The sequence below is a fragment of the Antechinus flavipes genome, chromosome 2 (assembly GCF_016432865.1).
Source record: "Antechinus flavipes isolate AdamAnt ecotype Samford, QLD, Australia chromosome 2, AdamAnt_v2, whole genome shotgun sequence".
NCBI classification, from domain to species: Eukaryota; Metazoa; Chordata; class Mammalia; order Dasyuromorphia; family Dasyuridae; genus Antechinus; species Antechinus flavipes.
Window position 1 is genome coordinate 222076400 of NC_067399.1, and position 21906 is coordinate 222098305.

General features: G+C 36.2%; 1 protein-coding gene across 6 annotated transcripts in view; it reads right to left on the minus strand.

Annotated features, from left to right (window-relative positions):
* The window catches only part of CLIP4 (CAP-Gly domain containing linker protein family member 4), a 126901-nt gene extending 117174 nt beyond the window's left edge, over nucleotides 1–9727 (minus strand). For 4 of the 6 annotated variants that reach the window (XM_051976217.1, XM_051976207.1, XM_051976215.1 and 1 more), the window contains exons 1-2: nucleotides 9643–9727; nucleotides 4097–4229 (exon numbers count right to left, since the gene is read on the minus strand). The gene's annotated coding sequence lies outside the window, so the exon portion shown is untranslated. Of the gene's footprint in view, nucleotides 1–503; nucleotides 554–4096; nucleotides 4230–9642 lie in introns of all 6 variants that reach the window. The other 2 variants (XM_051976210.1, XM_051976208.1) reach the window with 1 other exon arrangement.
* Nucleotides 9728–21906: the final 12179 nt, after the last annotated feature.

Consider the following 21906-nt stretch of genomic DNA (forward strand, 5'->3'; position numbering starts at 1 on the left):
ATCATAGAGCTAGGGGCTGGGAGAAATGCCAGACACCATCTAATTCTACACCATCTAGTCCAAATTCCTCTTCTTACCCAAGAATTTAAGTGACTTGGAAAAGGTCACTCAGATATAGTGTCAAAAAAGGATTTGAATCTAGTTCCTTTCAGTCTAAATCCAGAGCTCTTTCTACTGCATTGTGCTGACTACCCTTTTAAAATTTGGAGTGCTAAAGATATGTGTGTCCTTCCTAGTTCCACAAAAATAAATACCAGTGATCTAGGAGCTCATCACCATGGGTTAAAACCCTTAATCACTGAAGATCATAGCATACCAGATAACTGAGTTGCTGAGGTTTATATTGGATAAGTGAATTATTGCCCTGGGTAATAACACAGTTGAGTGTCAGAGTCAGGATGTGAATCCAGACCTTCATCCCTCCAAACTGAGCTCCCTAGCCATTTCACCACACTGCTTCTTACAGAATTAAAAGATAAAGAGAAAATTACATAGAAAGGTACCTTAGTATTCCAAGGAGATCAGATCAATCCTACCTCATCCCATGGTAATGCTGAGAAAAGCAAGCAGACAAAATTCCAGATTTACATATCAACTAGAATTTATCTTATCTCCAATAGATTTTTTTTTTCTCTAATCTGGCAAGAAACCCAGAGAATAGCAACTAAGAAGAAGATACTATTTTAAGAATAGTTTGTACTACAAGTACAGGCACTTTCCCAAAGCCTTAAATATTTATTTAAAACCAAATACATAAACAACCCAGAAAAATATTGAACATAGTGTCTCAGCTGTCTCTTTCCTTTGGGGAATGGGTCAAAGTCTTCCCATCACATAGCACAGTGTTTCCACCAGACTTGCTATTAACTACACAGGACACAACAGGGATCTTCTCCCTGAACAAGGATTTGTTCTGAAAGGGAAGAGTAGAATGGAGTTCAACTTTCTTCTAGCCCATCAATCAGGATGTCAGTGAAAGCCAAGCCTAATGAGCCTCTAAAAATCTCCAACCAAGCAAAAAGGCAAGGAGAAAATTTCTTAATTAGGAAATGCAGCAAGCAGTGTGTTATGGTAGAAAGAACAATAGTTTAAGAATAAGAAAATCTAGGTTCTAATCCCCATTTGAAGTGGTTCAAATCTCCATTCTACTACTTATTAGCTATGTGATTTAACACAAGTCATTGCCTCTAGCCCTTAATTTCCTCATTTTTAGAATTATGGAATTGGATTCTAGCTCTAAATAGTCTGAGCTCTGAACTTAGATCTTCTAAACATAAGGCTGCTTAGAATAATAGAGCTATTTTGTATGTGCTCACTATAGTTACTCATGATCAACAACTCCTTGCTAATATACACGCATGATTGTGTACATGTCCACATGAAAAAAAATAAATACTTCCATGTTTGAATCCTTTTTTTTCTGCACACCATTGAAGAAAAAATGGGCAAAATTGAAAATCTCAGAATCACAGAGCTGGAAGGGATCTCAGAGGCTAGTGCAAAAGACCAAACTGTGCCTGAATGAGAATCTTTTTACAACATTCCCAATAATTAGCTAATCTATGCTTGAATACCTCCAGTAATGAAGAAACCATTATCTTTTCTCTAGTGTTTAACAGTGAGAAGTCACTGTGTGGCTCACAGGAACTCAAGTACTGTATCCAGCCCCTATTCTACATATAGGCAAGTAGATACAACTAGAAATCCAGGTTTAATCTGGGGAGACTAAGCTAATGAAAGGGAGACTCCTATCCTCATACTCATGGATTTTTAAAATCCTACTCTTTCACTCCAGAACCTCAGGAACAAATTTATTTACAGATTAGGCTATAGCTCATATCCTTGGTTTCACTAAAAGGAAAGTAAAAAGCTACTCAGAGTACAATGTGAACCAGATATGGAACAGGTAAATTATAAGCAAAAATACCCAAAACACTGAATCTAAAAGACTCACAACAAGCATTAACAGAACAATTTGAACTAGAATTCAGTAACTTAATTTATAACTACTGATGTGTTGATATTTAAATTCAGAAGAATATAAAGCAGTTTATAGCAAAGGTGTCAAACATGCAATTAGCAATAAAACCGATTAAAATGGAATTGGGAAATATTTAACAAAGAAAAAATACCATGGGACATAGACACTATTAATATATTAATATTAAGACAATAGATAACTTTTCCTGTTTTCTAAATATGTGTCCCACATGGATTATTATCCGTGTTCAGTGGCTCCATTTCTATTTGTATTTGACACCAATGGTTTACCAGACAACTAACTAGACATTTTACATTTCCCCTGGCTTTGTACTATCCAAATAACTCGAGTATTCCTGCACTAGGTGCTTTGTGATTACAGTTGCCATGCTGAGGTGACACCCTCTTCCCCACCCCTCTTTTGAAATCTAGTAGTTACACAATACTACCTGAAGTGTCAAAGTCTGGGAATCTGAACTGAGAACTTTCTCGTCTTTCATACAGCACCCACCAGTTTGCCAGTATCACAGGGAAGAGTAGGAATAAAGAACCATTCAGAGTTTACCACATCAAGCCAAAACACCAACTTCTTTCAGTGTTGGGTCATCCAATGTACAGAAGTAAAGTTCCTACATAGTCAACCAGAACTAGGAAGCATGTGCCCTGGTTATAAGTGTCTATTCTCATCTTCCCTCCCATTCCCACCTTGATGCTCAGAGTCCCTACCCCCTTATTCTCTTGCCTAAGGTCACACAAGTAATAAGTCACAAAATGAGGGTTCCAACCCACATCTTCTGACTTACAATTCAAGCATCTTTCCTCTACCCCAAATGCTTTGTAGTCAGTCATTTATCTTTGATGACTGAGATGACACTTAGCTTGGAGGAGAGGTTTAAATCACCTGGTTTTTGTGTCATTTTCTCTAGATATTTGTCACTTAAAGCATTTACTTTTCTACTTGCACAGTGAAATGTTAAAGAATTTAGGGATTGGCAAACAAGAGGAGAAATACAGAGCAAGAGGGAGGAGGAGAGCACAAGACACTTCTCATTCATTGCCTCAAAAATAATCTTTCCTATTTACAGGGCTTGCCTTAGTGGAAAATATGACACAATGAATAAATGAATTAGCTAATGAAATAAAATGAATTTATTAAATTATTAGTATATACAAAGCATTTCACTAAGAATTGGGGAAACAAACATAAAAGCAAATGTTCCCTGCTCTTGAAAACATCATGTTCCAAAAGAAAGATAATACACAAAACAGGTTTAACTTGACATCCCTAGAAAAGTTTCCTGGTCTACTGGGAGCAGCAGCAAAGCAGATGGCAATGCATTTATTTTCTCATTTTCATTAATAAGACCATATTTAGATCCACTTGTGATGGTTGACCCATTTGATAATACCAAGGACTTTGGTAGAAAGAATTTCCCTGGAAGATTATATGTGACAATAATTTGCTTTAAAGATTATAAGGTCTATTTTTATATTTAATTGTAATATAAAACTTTTATTTTTTTAGTTTCTAGACAATAACACATAGAAGGCTAAAACATATATTTTAGTTCATCAAATTAAAAAGTTGGTGACTATTGAAAATATACTAAAAAAAAAGAACAGATAGTATCTGAATACATACACATTATTTTTCACTTTTTTCTATTTTTTTTTGTTTTGTTCAAATTTTCTTCCACAAAATGGCAAATATGGAACTGTTTTACATGATTGCACATGTATAAATTATGTCAGATTGCTTATAGGGGGATAGGGAAGGACTCAAAACTTTAAAAAATTAATGTTAAAAATTGTTTTTACTTATAATTGGGGAAAAATGAAACATTTATAAAAAGAAAATACACTATAATCCAATTATTTAATTATTCAACGCAACTATCATTTATTTCAATTATTCAACTATTGTTCAGTTATTAGATTCTAAATCATTCTAACAAGTATCTCTATTCTCTTTTTTCTTGCAAAAAATATCTCTAAATGAAAAAGAATTTCTCTCAAATATTAATGGAGATTAATGCAAATCAAAAGAAAGTATAATGAGCATCTAAGTAATAATATTTATACAAACATTTAAATTATGATTTCATGAATATCCTACCTGGTCTTTAAAAAGTATCCAGTAATTAGAAGTAAATCTCAAAGAGAAAAAAATGTATCTCTTCCCCAGCTGCAGCAAATTCTAGATGAAAAACGAGGTAGACCAAGAATTGTAGTGTAATGAGTGGTCATCCCTGTGGATGATTCATAGGAGAACAAAGACAAAATAAGGAAGTCTGGATAAATTTCAATTTTCAACACTAAAAGTAGACTCACATCAATCAGATAACAGAGCCATTGCTATGACAAAACACCAACTTCTTTCAGTGCTGGGTCATCCAATGTACAGAAGTAAAATTCCTACATAAGATACCAGAACTACTTCCCAATATTTATGGAACATACTTTCTTATAATACTTAGCTCATTTTAAAACTATAGGCAATACAGTTGCCTCTAAAGTCTACTTGGTTCCCTTCTCTTTTAGGGAATTTTGGTTGAAAAGTTCTGTATTCAATCAGAATTACTCTGAAAAAACAATCTTTATATCTTATCAGAGGTTCAGTGCAGAACTTAATATATAACAATATCCATCTCAGTTATTTGTTGTTCAGTTAACTCTTTGTGACCCCATTTGGGATTTTCTTGACAAAGATATCACAGTAGTTTGCCATTTTCTTCTCCAGTTCAATTTACAGATAAAGAAACTGGGGCAAAAAGGGTTAAGTGACTTGCCAGGGTCACACAATTAGGAAGTGTCTGAAACCAGATTTTAATTCAGAAAGATAAGTCTTCCGGACTCTAGGCCTGGCATTCTATCATCCTCACCAACTGGCCTATTCGTGGTTGAGACAAAATTTAGTTTACAGGAAGCATTTGAATTTATAACATTTATAGATAGATATTAACAGAGAAAGTTGGGCTTTTCTTGAATGTTCCCTCAGCCTAGATACAAGGTGCTGTAGCACTCTGTAGAGTCAATGACTTTCCTGTGTATATCCATTCTCTACCACAACTTAGTCCTCTTTTCCCTTCACATTAGTTCCAGTATCTCAATCCAAACATTTAGAATCTCTTCTTCCATAACGACTATTCTGAGATAATCTCTCTTTTATACAAATTATTTAGGGTATGATTCATTTAATAGTTTCTATTGATTCAAACTGGTGTACAGGACCTGTTCACAGTCTATTCTGATTGAGTCAATCAAAAATTGTTTTCACCCAGTCAAGGGAAGGTTTGTCAGGCAAAGGTCCTAGATAGTTCTTCAGTAACCTGAGGAGGCTCTAAATTATCTGATTTGAAGAAGTCTTTGTAATCAAATCTGGTAATTAACATTCTTTTACATATGTATTATATCTAAAGATAGAATAGCCACTAATGTCTGAGACAAGGAAAAACAATTACAAATTTAATGAAATGACATTCTGTTTATTATAAAAAATGATCATTTGTTAATTTAAGTAAAACTCTTTTGATTGCAAGTGTCAGAACAGGAAAATATAGGGCCCTACTCTGAAATGCAAGGCTATATGAAATTAAAATTAAAAGCCTCCAAGGTTCCATCTCACCTCCACTATATTACTTCATTTGGTGATCTTATCACCTCCCATGAGTCCAATTATTATCTCCAAATGTTATCTCTCTACTGAGATGATTCTCAATACATTTATGTAGCCCTAATCTCTCTCCTGACTTCCAACCTTCCATTACCTACTGCCTATTGAACATCTCAAACTGGATATTCCATAGCCACCTCAAACTCAATATGCCCAAAACATAAATCATTCTCTTTAATTATCTTCTCTCTCTCTCCTCACTTTTTTCTATTACTTTAGAGTTGCTTTTTTCAGTTATTCAGTAATCTTCCCAGTTCCTCAAATCCACAGTTTTGCTTACTGTCATCCTCAACTCAGTTTCATAATCCAACGTACCTGATTCTATGGTCACTCTACCTTCAGTCAGCCCCTAAAATGTGCTAGGCACTGTGGTAAGAATTAAACATAGAAAATCTTCAAGGAGTTCACATGTAGTATTCAAATCACTATGTACAAATAAGACACAAATAGAGAAATTGGAGATGATTTCACAAGAGGAAAGACCGTAGCATTAAGGGGTATCAAGAAAGACGTCTTTGAGAAGGTGGAATATCAGCCTATAAAGGAAGTCAGGGAAGCCAGGAGGCAGAGATAGAAAAAAAGAATTACAGGCCTGGAAGACAGTTAGTGAAAATGCCCTGAGTCAGGAAATGGAGTGTCTTGTTAGAGAAAAAACCAGAAGGTAAATGCCATAGAATCATAAAACACATGGAAGGGTGTCAGGTAGACAGGTGGGGGAGGCAGCTTATGAAGGCCTTTGAATGTCAAACAGGATTTTATATTTGTAATAGGGAGTCACTAGGGTTTATCAAATAGTCAGGTGACATAGTTAGACTTGTGTTTTAGAAATAATATTTGACAGCTGAGTAGAGAATGGAGTTTGGAGTGGGGAGAGACTTAGAGTAGGGAGACTAACTAGCGGGCTATTGAAATACTCTTATCATGAAGTGATCACAGGGCTGCATCCCGGGAATGACAGTTATCTGAGGAGATAAGGGGAAGCATAACATACATCCTGGAAAGACCAAATCAACATGCATTGACAACAGATGGGATTGGGGAGGAAAGAGAAAGTTGAGAGATAATGAGGAGTTGAGAATCATATGTAGGAGTTTGGGGCACTCAGAGAATGCTGGTGCTAAATAGTGGGGCCCTTGACAGTAACATAGAAGTTTGGAAGGGAGGAACAGTTTTGGGGAAAAGATAAATAGTTCGGTTTTAGACATGTTAAGTTTAAATGTATATAGTACATCCAATTGGAGATGTTCAATAAGCTAGAGATTCAAATCTAGAGTTTAGGAGACAGGTTAGAGCTAGATAAGTTGTTGTGAGAATAATCAGTATAGAAATGATAATTGAATCTGATGATGTCACCAAGTGAAATATCCTAGGGAGAAAAGAAAAAGACCCAGGAAGAAGACTTGGGGAAAACCTACATTGAGTATGTGCAAGCTGGATGAATATCTAATAAAGAAGACTGAAAAGTGGTGGTTAGAAAGGTAGGAAGAGAACCAGAAGAGAATAGTGTTTAAAAAATCTAGAGAGAAAAGTATTATCAAGAAGAATGTCAAAGACTACAGAAGGATCAAGAAGGATGAGAAGTGGAAAAAGGAAGTCACAAATAATAAATCATTGGTAATTGTGAAAAGAGAAATTTCAGTTGAATGATGAAGTCAAAAGCCAAGCTAGCAAAAATTACAGAGAATGAGAGGAAAGGAAGCAGAAGGACTTCTCAAGTAGTTTAGCCACTAAAGGGAAGAAAATTACGGGACAACAATAACTAGAAAAAGTTGGGTGAATTAAGTAAAGGTTTAAGAAACAGCCAGTAGGCATGCAGAAAATGAAGAGAAGTGAGGAAGTGGGGATGATAGAGGACAATCTGTTGGAGAAGAGTGGATGGGTGGGGTCACTTATAGGCAAAATCTCTGAACCACATCCTATCATACATTTTCTACTCAACTTTAACAGTGATGTTTCTAAAACATAGATTTGACCATGATATCTTGCACCTCTATTTTTTTTAATTCCCTATTACCTCTAAGATAAAATATGAAGTCCTCTGGCTTAAAAAGTTCTTCACTAGCTAGTCTTTTCTTCCCTTTCTAATCTTATTACACTTTCCTCTTTTCCATATCCTTCTGTCTTTAATGTTTGGATTTCACTAGCTGCCCCCAAACCTGGAATTTGCTTCCTCCTCATCTTTTTCGTTTCCTGGCTTCCTTCAAAACTTGGCTCACAACCTTTCTATTTTAACTGACTATTCCTTGTCCCTTGTTGAGTGCCTTCTCTTGAAATTAGTTTCCATGTAGATAACTGTTCTCGCATTGCTTCCAGTTTTGCCTTTTTTCATATCCCCAATGCTTAGCACTTTGCTTGGCATATAAACAGTGCATAATTAATGTTTGTGGGCTCACTCCTTGACTGACACATTTCACTTAATGAGAATGACTTTAATCAAAGCAAAATGTCTTACTTTAAACAAATGATTTTATTTGGCAGCAGAAGTAATTAGGATCATAATTAATGATTCACTCATTATTCTTCCTTGCTGTAGACATTAGTCATTGTTGTCTTTAGCCTCAAAATATATATTCTACTCTCACCTTTTTCTTGTCTACTTACATCATTGCCCACAGGATACATGAGTGTGCATATGTATGTATATTACTGTTAATATCAGGCTTTGACTAATGTTTGTAGCAGGAGAAAACAATTAGAAAATTTATGAATTATATTTTGTTTTCACTTCCAGTCTTAAGGCTAAATGTTAAAACAAGAGTTTTTGAATTGACTTTATTTTGTTTTCTTAAATCAGTAATTGTGATTTCGTTGGTATAAGGGGCTCCCAGGTATTCCAGAGGAGAAGATCTCTTTACCAACAGAAGTTGGTATATTCACTGCAACTCAGAATTTTAAAGCATTGCCTAGATCAGGGATTGTTTTTGGTCAGTTGTGTCCAACTCTCCATGACCTCATTTGGGATTTTCTTGGCAAAGATAATGGAATGGTTTACTATTTCCTCCTCATTTTACAGATGAGGAAACTGAAGCAGAGTTAGGTGATTTACCTAGGGTCACATAGTTTGAGGCCAGACTTGAGGTCTTTCTGGCTCCAAGCCTGGCTCTCCATCCACTGTGCCACCTAGCTGTATTAAACTTAAATAGAAAAGGATTTCACTAAACCATACATAAGGGTTCCTGCAGGTGACATATTGATTTAGAAAACCACAGATTAATATTACCTATAGTCTATTGTGTTTTTATTTATTCTGTTAAGTATTTCCCGATTTTCCCCATTTTAATCTAGATTTGGCTTCTTGTTTGATACCTCTGACCTAAAATACTGGGACATTCAAGAAAGTGAACAGGAACATAAATCCAATATATATCAGAAAGTAAACTTGAATCTAGGTCTTCCCAGCTGTGAGACCAGCTCTCTATTTACCATATGGCATTGTTTCCCTTTTAAAATCCATATTAAATGTAAATCTTGTCAAATTCAGACCTACTTATGAAATATAAACAACTTGTCTTTACCAAGGCCTGGAGAAAATACAATCTTATATTTAAATCCAAAACCCTCAAATTACCCAAGGAACAAAAATATAGAAGAAATACAGTTTACAAATTCACTAACTAGTCCCTCCTCTTATAAAACATTAGGCAAGATACATTCTTAAGGGTATCACACAAACATATCACCATCCTTCTTATTTTGACTGTGACTGCTAAGTGCACATATAATTTAGTGGGTATCAAACTAATCCATCAACACTTAACACACTGAATTTTAGCTTATTTTGTATCTTTGTTTCTGGTTGTTGTACTTTGGACCCTATTTATCCTGATGTTGGACTATTCGGTATCAATGGATCATCATTTCAATCCTGAAAAGACCAAATTTTTTTTTCAAGAAATCAAGGCTGATATAGAATACAACATCTTTGGGAGCAGGGACTATCTCACATTTATATTTGTAATCCCCAATACTCAGCATCTCCATAATCATACCTGACATAAGGGAGGCCAGGTTTGCTGATTGTTTCCCTGATGATATTATCTTGTCTTTGAACATCTGGCTCTTGGTTGAAGCCAGTGGAACTCAAGAAAGCCATTGTTACACTTGCGTCCCGCCTCACAATCCCATCAAAGTTTTCACTTTACAAGTTATAAGTAGAGTCATCTTCAGCTTGACAAGTTAAGAGAAGTCTTTCTGGTCAACAAATTCAGATGTGAAGCAAACTCTGTTTTGTTAGAGATGTGGAAATCTCTAACCTCCATTTATTTGTAATTCTGTATCTTATATTCACTAAACATTACTCTGACATACTCATGTCACCTCTCTGATACTTATAGTTTCCTCATCTGTAAAAATGTAAGATAACAGCATTTAGGCTACCTATTTCATAGGAATAATTTGGGAAATCAATATGTAAAATCTTGAAGTACTATAGTAACAAACTGTAATTATCATGGTTATTTTTATTATGGTGAAGATAACATTATTTGACTTATAGTTGAATTTGGATAATAAAAAAATTGTATTATAAATGAATTTCACTGTAACTGTGGTTCATTATTGAAACTAAAGATTGCTATATTGTATAAGAGCCCATTTTTTCATTATTGGACCTCAAACTAACATATCAATCATACTTCTATTAAATTCTTATCATTGCTTACTATGTTTTAGTACAATGAATATTGTTGCAACAAAAATAGAAGTAGTGATATTTCCAAGCCCCAGAAAAATTATTTCCATCCATACCTCATAAATAAAAATTAAGTACAATGGAAGCCTATGGATACTTTCTTGGAATTAACTATAAGAAATCTACTTTATTTTGTCATGTTAAATGTCAAATCATTTAAGTGCCTGACTGTGGAAATATAAAGATCTGGAAGACAAGGTATTTGCTGCCTTTAGAGGATATAAGAATTGGATTGACAAGAACAAGGATAAGAACAAGAATTCAGAATCAAGGGTAGAATTCCAGCTTTGCTGCTACTTAACTTTTTTTTAAAATTTTTTTATTTAATAATTACTTTATATTGACACTCGTTTCTGTTCCGATTTTTTTTCCCCTCCCTCCCTCCACCCCCTCCCCTAGATGGCAAGCAGTCCTTTATATGTTGGATATGTTGCAGTATATCCTAGATACAATATATGTTTGCAGAACCGAACAGTTCTCTTGTTGCATAGGGAGAATTGGATTCAGAAGGTATAAATAACCCGGGAAGAAAAACAAAAATGCAGATAGTTCACATTCGTTTCCCAGTCTTCTTTCTTTGGATGCTACTTAACTTTTTAATGTGACTGAAAATGTAATTTCATGTCTCTGTGACTCTTGTTTTCCTATCTGTAAAATGAACGAGTTAAATGAATGGTGTGGAATTTTTAACAAATTAGAGTTATCTTAAAATTTTGTCTGAAAAGGAAAATGATTCACCTGCTCTTGTGTCACATACTTGGTGTTATTGGGACTTTAGAAGTTTTACTTTGTATCACCCTTACAAAAAGCTGTTGACCTACATTGATGAAAAAGGACTCTCCTCACCTAGAAGTTCTCTTTAACAGTTAAATCATAGGTCCAATCACTTTTTCTATCCCTTTATTCATGGGATTGTCAGAACACAGGCTTATGAAAGCCAATTGTTAAATTGTCAACCTGAGCACTTAACAACTCAGTCACCAGTAAACACCACAAATCATGTTTTGATTTATTGTTTTCTTCATTGTCTGGACCAGAAATGTTAAATTGCATGCTGCTCACAGCACTCCTGAGTACAGCCCAAACCAGATTAAAATGTAATTCAAAGCAACCTTGTTACAGAAATTGTTCTGGTTCTACTTGTTTCATTCTTGTCACCTCTCAACTTGATAGTCACATCCAACTTCCTTGTCCTTCTTGAACTTCTGATTTTGTCTTGTCGACTTATTTAATTCACATATTCCTGCTTTTTATTCATATATTCTTCCCTTGCCTTACTTTATCTTATTATTTATACTTTTTATTTTATATCACATTGTTTTTATTATTTTTAATTTTCTTACCCTCTTGTTTATATTGTTCTTCCCTGAAGATTTTATTCTTCAGTTTCATTCTTTTTCAGCTTTTCCTCAAGCTCTCCCAAAATCAATCTCTAAAAAGCTGCATATTTCTTGGGCTCTCCAAGTTAGCTTCATAATGTCCCTAACCTTCCTATTCATCTCATGTCTTTTGTCCCTTCTGCCATACAATCTTCTTCAAAAAGCAGGATGATAATTCTAAATACAAATGTTCACAATTCAAGAAATAACTTATTCAATAAATCAACCCTCCATAAGTCTTTTATCAAGAGCAGTGAGGATACAAAGACAAAAATAAAGAATCTCTATCTTTGAGGAGCTTACAATTTATATGTATATAAATATTTATTAAAATATATACAAAATTAATACAAGTTAAACTGAATTCATCATACTCCCCTGCCAGATTCTGTTTCCCAATAGAGCAATGGAGAGCCTGGGAGGTCAATATTGACTACACTATGAGAAATGTCCCCTATAATTACTACAATGCTTTTGGAGAAAGTGAACCCAGGAGAAAGATCAAAACTCTTCATCTGGCTTGTCAGAAGACATTTATCTTAAGGGAGGTGTTATAAGAGTATAAAAGCAAAGGACTGGAAATTGCAGAGATATTCATCTATTGGAGAATGAACGAACAAGTTGTGATATATGATTGTAATATTACAGTGCTATAAGAAATGATGAGCTCAATGATCTTAGAAAGGCATAGAATGAATTATATAAAAGGGAGAAGAGTGAAACAAGCTGAACCAAGAGAACATTGTATGTAGTAACAGCATATTGTTTTAAGAATAATGTTGTGTGACTAAGTCATTTTGACTATTATAAATATAAAAATTAAAAATAAATTATACTTACATCTGCGTTCAGAGAAAGAACCGATAAAGAAACTGATAAAAATATATAGAATAATAATGATAAGTATGTATAGAATAATTTTACATATACACCTATTTGTGTATGGAAGCCATCTCCAGGGAGGAGCTGGGGAAAGGAAGGAAAAAATAAATTTACATGACAACTTTATTATACATTTAAAAGGAATAACAAAATATACATAATAGATTTGCAGCTTCATATGCAATCATCTTTTTATTATAATATATTAAAGAAATACTTGTTTCATTGCATAAAACAAATTTTCAAAAAATAATATAAAGACTCTCAATGGCTAGTGAGAAAAAGAGATGGTATTTGGTAATTTGGAGTAGACTAGAGATTAATGATGAAGTTCATCACTGCTTCAGTGATTGCTTACATCACTAGTGTGGTAGAAACTGTCAGAAGCACATATCCACTCTGCTCTGTGGGTAATGGTAGTAGTTAATACAGCAAGCAAGTACCATTGACAGCAAATGTTCCAATTGGAACGAGCATCATTATAGTCTCCCAGAACAATGGATGGCAGTAGGATCCTTAGCGGAGGATTCAGTGGCAACAACATGGACCCCAGCAAAGATGGACAGCAAATCAAGCACTGGCATGAGCAGGAACACAAGCAGAATGAGATCATCCCACTGTGTGGGCCAATAAAATACCCTACAGACAGAATTATTGAGGGATACCTTGTTTAGAAGGAATAAGGAATGAATTCAATGGGATGTGATACATAAAAGCCTGGAGAATACACAGTGCATAGTAGTACTGACCTTAGTCCTAGAACAGCAGGGGGACAAAAAGGGATTTTATAGATGACCTTAACCTACAAGGATCACCAATGACTGTGCCAGAAATGTCATCATCTGTACTGTGGTGCTCACGTTCCTGCTGTAGCCCTTGTTCATCAGCATTGCTTTACATAGTGAGACCCACTAGAAATTGCAAAGGTTTGTACCCACTACATGGATCAGATCATTAAGATTCAGGACTCCATCCTTTCAAAGGCAGAGGGTGAAGCCTGGGATTTTAGACTTTATTCTTTTCCATATTCAGTCACCTTGGTACTCTCCTTCCTTGATAGTGTACTCTACCTTTTTGACAATCATTACATTACTTGTTTTTTTGTTGTCATTAGCTGTCTTTATGATCTTCATTTTTGTTTGTACCAGTCCCTTCTTTCCTTGCTACCTACACATGTAAAGTCAAAATTATCTAGCAACAGCCAACAGAAGGTCCTCCAGTAGATTTTTATGACTGCCACCAAAGGGTGGTTTGTAGTAGGAACATCTATTTCCTATAAGCTAAACCATTTACCCCAAAAACAAGTAAAGAAAGTGTCATTGAGACAATTTGTACAAGGGAGGAAAACTATATTATTTCCTCGTTAATTAAAACATAAAAAGTCAACCCTACTAATAATCAGCCCCACTTAGGTTTAATGAACTTTGTTCATTAATTCATACTGTTATATGAGACAATACGCTCTCCTATCTAGATTCATTTCCCCATGAGGACAAGGAGAATTTCAACCTGAGACAATGCTGTATCCTTGCTGAATTTCCTTTTATGAACTAAAGTCCTTTTATTATAAGTCATACGGTCTGTAACTGTCTCTATTTGTTCTAATATCAAATCTGAACCACCAGAGTGGCCTGATTAAGGCTTAGCCCAGAACAGGTAGAACAATAATGAGTTCCATTTTGAACATGCTGAGTTTTAGAACCAGAACATCTGATTTGACATTTCTAGTAACTGTTTAGTGATACAGGAGTATAGGAATGAGAATTACTGGCAAATATTTACTACGCGTATACATAAGACACTATAAACTAAAAGAATAGAAAGAAAAATAAATTCTAACATTGTCTACTTGTTGAAGTGTTATTTCAGTCACATATGACCCTTTGTAACTCCATTTGGCGTTTTCTTGGCAAAGATACTATAGTGGTTTGCCATTTCCTTCTCTAGCTCATTTTATAGATGAGAAAACTGAGGCAATGATGTGACTTGCCCAGGGTCACACTAGTAAAGGTCCAAGACCAGATTTGAACTTGGGAATACAAATCTTCCAAACTCTAGGCTCAGTGCTCTATCCATTTTGCCACCCAGCTGCCCATAGTCTTGCCCATTAGGAGCTTACAATCAAATCTGAACAATAAGATATATAGGTATCTACCATAAAAGGTAGAATAGGAAAGTGCAATGAGAATAGTACATGGGTTTGCTTAATTCAGAAGGGAAAATTAATTTCTATTGAGTGAATAATATTATGATTAAGTGAATTGTTCTCAAACGTTGATCTTTCCATCTCTTTTTCCTGAATGTTCTACCTTTGCTGTGCTGTTCGAAAATTCTACAGAAAGCACTTAACAAATGCTTTTTTTTATTCATTCATTCATTCATGCTCAAAGGATTCACTTCTTTTCATGCACCTTGAGGTACCTGAATTAGCAAATATAGCAGCAAGGGAAAAAACATGGAATGACTATAAAGTAATGATGGCTTTTGCAAACCAGACCAGAACTTATTAATTTAAATAGGACTGCCCCTTTCAAGGGATCACTTTAGAAGGCTAATGATGGATTTATTGCTAAAGGCACATTTACAACTCACGATTGCCCTTAGAGACTGCAGGCATTCTTTTTGAATAGCTCTGCACATGGAATATTTTCATCTGCTGGAAGCAGATTGGATTTTTTTGGAAAAAGCCAACATCTTTTCATGAATTGAGCTATGTTCATGAATACAATATATGACACAGCTGAGAATGCCTGTGCAACAGAAAAGTTCAACACATCTGAAATGCAATGACACAAGTTGAATTCCAGTTTTATCACTTGTCACTTGTGTGACCTTGGACAAGTCACTTATTTCTCAGGGTGTCAACTGTAAAACAAGGGACTTGGAAGGGATGAACTCTAAGTTCTCTTCTAAATCTAAGTCTATCATCTTATTATTTTAAGTCATAAATGAGAAATGGCTCAAAGGAATGAAGTTATGAAGTCATTTTCTTTAAAAAAAAATTTTAATAGATTTTATTTTTAACATTGCCTAAAATGTCCCTTTTTCTTCTCCCTTTCCCATTCTCATTTTAACAAGGAGAAAAAATTTTAAAGAGGAACAAAAAAATTCCACACGGCAAGAGAATATGACATTATATATAATATTTCGTACTATCTGAAGGACTGGGATGAGGTATCTTTTTCATGTTTTTTCTTTGGGGACAAGCTTATTCTTTGTAGCTTAGCAACATTAATTTTCTATTGTCTTCTGATTGTTGTTCTTCCCATTTACATTATATGTATTATTTTCTTGATTCTTCCTATTTCACTTTGTATCAGTTTATACAAGTTTTCCCATGCTTCTCTGTTCCTCACTTGTATAGTCTCTATATAACTGTCACCAACAAGTAGGCAAGCCCCAAAGGCTCCAAAGTGAGAGGCAACGGTACCCAACCCCCTCCCTTCCCATTCAGCCCTCACAGCCATCATCTGGGGAAACAAACCTTGGGGAAATGAAGCCTGACAACTATTGTTGCTGGTGCTACAGAAGATCCAGAAAAGGAAGTTTTCTTCACCAAAGTGATTCAACAACTGAACAGATACAATTTTATTAGTTCAAATGACATTTTAAAAGATTCATCACTTTCTGCTTTCCTTCTGTATCCCAAGAACTGTGGGATTTTTCTTCCTGACTTCCAGTTGAAATCTTTTGTAATTAGAATGTGAGCTTCTTGAAAGCAAGGACTGTCTTATTTTTTTTATTTCTATCTCCAGTGCTTTGTATATATAAAGTTTTAATACATCATTTTTCCATTCCTTCCTTCAGTCATTAATTTTGTTTCATTCATTCCTTCATTCTTGCAACCCAGTAACTGTTCATTCTATTACAGCCCAGTAACATTCAAATACCACAATTTACTTAGCCCTTCTCCAATCAAAGCACAGTTTACTTTGTTTACAGTCATTTACTACTACAAAAAGTGCTGCCAGATATATTTTAGTATATGGAGAGCTTTTCTTTTTGTCAATGATATTCTTGGGGCATACGCCAAGCAATCAGATCTCTAGCTTGAAAGGTATGGACAAAATGTAGAGGTTAATTTTCTTGTCTGGCTCATGAACAAGCTCATGAAGCAATTCATCCCCAAAGAAAAGTGCCAAATGAGCTCTATGCCACATCAAAACATCCCGGAATTAAGTGTCTTCCCTCCTGAGGGGGCCTGCTTGAGAGTTACAGTTCTCATTTGGATGTAGGAGTACAGGCAGGTCTTTTTAAAAAATCAGCATCATTATTTCATATATCCCCAATCGTGTCCCAAAGTCAGCAAGTACCTACTAAATTAAGACAGAAACTTTTACTGAAAGCACTGGTCTGGTATTTCAGAACTCTATTCCTAGAATTCTATTTCTGTCCTGGCCACTGAAACTCCCACGTGGTCTTTAGTAAATCGCTTAATCTCCCTAAGCCACTGTTTTCCCAGTTCTTATATCTCCCACAAAGGATATTCTTAAGGATTTGAAGGTAGTGGAAAGATGGCTCTTCATGAGGCAATCAGTTAAAAAAAAAATCAGCATTTCAAAATGGCAATCTTTAAAAGGTACAAAACTACTCTGGGGCCCACTCCTTTAGAAAGACTGGCAACATGCAAACTGTGGAATAAAGGAGGCAGTGTTGCATAGTGGAAAGAGCTTCAGCTCCCGAGTCAGGGGATGCAGGTTCAAAACCCACTTTATCATCACTATCCATGTCCTACTGCACAAGTCAGTTTGTTTTCTCATCTTTAAATGAGTAGTTTAGGCTATATGGCATCTGAGCTCCAGTCTGGTTCTAAACTGATGATCCTGGGATCATTATATTATAGTATCCCCCAACATACATCTGAGGGAAATTTTTATTTCTATTCATTCCCATTTAAAGTGAATAAAGTGTTCTCCATTTTCTGAAATGACCATATATGTATGCATATGTGTATGTATATATACGTGCATGTGCACATATATAGAGAGAAACGTGTATATTATATATACATAATACATACATATATTTGTGTATACATACAGATACATAATGTATGCATATGTTTGGTCCTTACTTGTGATTTTATTGGTGTCTGGAACTCCCCAGGGACAAAACTCTCTCCACGAATGCAGAATACCACCTGTTCTGCAACTCACTACCTTTAAAAGTTGCCAAAGTGCAATGAGAGATGACATGATTTCTCAGGATCACAGTGTCAGTACTTGTCAAAAGAAAGCTTTGAATACCTCTTCCTGACTAGGTCTGTAGTCACTCCCCATTGTTGTCTCTCACCATGAATTGACTTTGTATAGATCTTGTATTCATCCATTCAATATTGTTCCACTCCATAGAATGTAAGGTCCTTAAGGGTAAGGATTACTTCACTTATGTCTTTTTATCCTCAGGACCCAGCAGAACTCCTGGCAGACAGTGGGAGCTTAATAAATGCCTGTTGAGGAGCAGTTAGGTGGTACAGTGGATAGAGCACTGGAGTCAAGAGGACCTCGGAACTTGATACTCACTAGCTCTATGACTCTGGGAAAGTTGCCTTGCAAAATAAATAAACAAAAATAAATGCTTGTTGAGTGAATGTGCGAATGAACAAACAAATGAATCAATGAATGAGTGTACAAATTTGAGTGAAGTTTGGGGGTGACATGTAAAAACATGTCATAGAGTAACAGAACTATTTCAGGTAATCAGAGAATTCTTCTCTAGTTGCAAACTTAGACTTTGCTGCTTGGTTTGGGAAACCCATGATCCACTTGATTCAAAAGTTTTCATGAGGGATGATTCAAGTCCTGGACCTGAGTCTTGAGAGAAAAATATTTACATAATGAGCCCTTTAAAGGAACCTTCATTGTAATAAACAGAGAAGTGGAAGGAGAGAGAAGAGGGGAAAAAAAGCAAGCCATTCCCCATTTGGCATCCTGTTTACTGTTCTAGACGAGCCCTGGGACAGGCACCAAAAAAACATCGCTTTCTGAACTCAGCCCTTCCCCAGGCACCAGTTCTGTTTTCTGCTTCTCATTACCTCCATTTCTAGTAAACAGATTGGGGAACTCAATTAATTATGCACTCTGGGGCATAGAGCAGTGATTGGCACTGGGGCTCACGCTCAGCCACCAGCTTCCAGCGTTTAGCATTTCCTAGTGGCAGAAGATGCTTCTCAAAGCTGAGAGATCTCAGTGATAGACGGGAGGGGGGGAGGGGGAAGGAGGGGGGCTGGTGCATTGTCTTCCGAAGTGTATTCTCTCCCCAGCTCACCCCTCCAAAGTCCCCTGTTTCTGTCACTGGCAGCACCATCTAACTCCCCAACGCCAAAGCTCTCAGGAATCCTGGACTCCTCCCTGCGCTCGTGTCCATTTGAGCCCCACAGAGGCTCTCACAGCCGTCCCCCCTTCTCCTCTCCCATGGCCGCCTCCCTGCCTCAAGCCTGTATCACCTCCTGCCTCAGGCCTTTCTTGCACTTGGGGTCTGCTCATATAGAGATTCAGGTACCAAACAGGGGGGCCCTGAGCAGGACACATCACCCTCCACAATGGAGCCCTTCCTAATCCATATGAAAGAGATGGCACTGACCATCTGCAAAAGTATTTGGGGAGAGGGAGAGAGGAAACAGGGAGTGAGCAGACCCTGATTTGGAGCCCAGAGATCACTTGGTGAAGGAGCTTGGACACTTGTCAGATCCTGGACCTCAGTGTTTTCTTCATTATCCCAGAGAAGCGGCATCGGTATGGCAAGATGAAGCCCTGAACTTGGAGAAAGGAAGGTCTGGGTTCAATTCTCACTCAGATTCTTACTTAAGCTTTGGCAAGTCACTGAATCTTTCCAAGGTTCAATTTTCTCATCTGTAAAATGGGAACAAAGGAGGAGTAATAATAGAGTTTTCCTTACCAAGACTGATTTGAGTATAGAATGAGATACAGTATATAAAATACTTTGTAGGGCTCAACAAGCTCTACAAATGTCAGCTTATATTATTGCTAATTTTTTTACTGGACTTGTGATTTCATTGACACAGGGTATTCTCAGTGAAAGGCAGCCAGAGGGGAAAAAGTGGTGGATCTGGAGTCAGAAAGATTCATCTTCTTGAGTTCAAATCTGGTCTCAGACCCTTACGAGCTGGGGGACCCTGGGCAAGTCCCCTAAGCCTGTTTGCCTCCATTTCCTCCTCTTTTTTCTCTCTTCCTCTCTCCCCTTCTCTGTTTCTTTTTGTTATCTGTTTGTATGTGTGCAGACACATACACAAACATTTTGTTGCTGATCAATCATGTCCCACTCTTCATGACTCCATTTGGAATTTTCTTGGCAAAGATCTTGGAAAGGTTTGCCACTCCTTCTCCAGAATCCTTTACAGATGAAGAAACTAAAGCAAACAGGGTTAAGTGCTTTGCCCAGAGTCACAGGCCTTCCTGACTCCAGGCACCTCCCTACCTAGTTGTATTCCCAGTATACACACACACACACACACACACACACACACACACACACACACACACACATATATATGTAATTTATATATTGAATTATATTATATATATATATAATTTTTTATGTTTTTTTAATTTGGACTATTCAGCTCCCTGGTGATGGAATTCTTTCTATCAATGCAAGCCAGCCCCTGTTCTTCAGCTTGCAGGCTGAAAGAGCTCCTTAAACATTGAATCACCCAACTTGTCCAGAGTTACTCAGCTCAGATGTGTCACAGGAAAGACCTAGGCTCAGGCCTTCCAGAGTCTGTAGTTAGCTCTTTACCTTCTAGATCAGGGACAGAGAAGCTTCTATCATCTCTCTCATCTGTAACAGAATGTTGGACCTGAAGCTCCCTTATAGCTTGGGCATTTTGTGATGATTCCCTTGCCAAATGTGTTATTATTGAGCCTAGAATCTAGACTCCTAATATCTCAACAGGAATATCCCAAAATAAAACCAATCTAAGTATAACTAATGCAAGATAAACTGCCATTTCAGAAACTGGAACTGGTTAATAGCAAATTAAACAGAACATCCAGACAGACTTTAGGAAAAGCAGGGTTGGGTATAAGGAGTTTGCCAATTCATGTTTGGCACTATTGGGGGGAGTGGGCACGGCACTATGGGGAGGGGTATGCAGGGATAGAAAAAAACCTCTGTGGAGGTCACAGGAATAGGTCTGCCTATTTGATATATGGATTCATCCTAACAGTGGAGAAAGGGTGTTATCAGGCTAGATGACACTTCCCTTCCCTTTGTCCTTCTGACAAGAACTTTATATTTCAAGTAGACTTTCCTACTGGGAAAAAAACACAAGTCAACATGAGTATTGGAGCTTACAGGCCAATTATCTTGCTCTGTGAATAATAATAAATATTTTGGTTACAGCATCTCCTTAAACAATAAATGTTTATGATGTTGCCAGTCATTGGTTGAACATTTGTTACAAGGGATGACCAACTGGGCACTGCAAGGGGAAAAATACAATGGAGAATGAAAGTGATGTAAAATATATATATATAGTATTAAACCTCAATAAAAATTAATTTTAAAAATGAAAGCTAAAGTTGGAAAAGTACACTAAGACCTATTGGTTCATGCAAGTGTAACCAGAAATAGTTGGCCAAGAATGAGCTATGGTTTGACTACTTGACACTGGTGGGAATTTTCTTAAACATTATCTCCCTATTTCTTGTTAATTCATAAATTGTTCACCTATTCCTAAGTCTGAAGGGTAATATATTTCCATGTTCTTCAAATTTTCTTGTAATATCTGTTTCTATATCTAGATCACATTAATCATATCTTGGTAAGTGGTATAAGATTTTAGGCAATGTCCAATTTCTGCCAAACTGCTTTCCACTTTGATTGACAATTTTTATAAATGATGAATTCTTATCTCCAAATCTTAAGTTTTTATATTTGTCAAATATAACATTTTTATATGTTAAAGGACCCAATCCATGGCAAAGACATACCTTCCTTTCTCACACAGATTTTTGAATAAGTAGTTTATCATTTGTGAAAGAAAAACACATTTAATCTCAAGCTCTATTTCAAGCAACCTAAACCATTGCACAGATTTCAGTTCTAGCTGTTTTCATAAACCTTTGGAGATAAATGGTGAATGTGAGGCCCAGAGTGGTTAAGCACATTATTCAAGGTCACTCAGATTGTTAGCTGCTTGTGGGAGAGTTTATAAGGATCTCTCTGTTCCCTTTCTGCCTTGTCATTCTTGGATTCTGACTGTCTTGGAGCCTCCCAGAATAGCTTTTGTGCTCCCTGGCCTTCTCTACTCAAATGGAGTCTGTTACTGTGAAAACTGA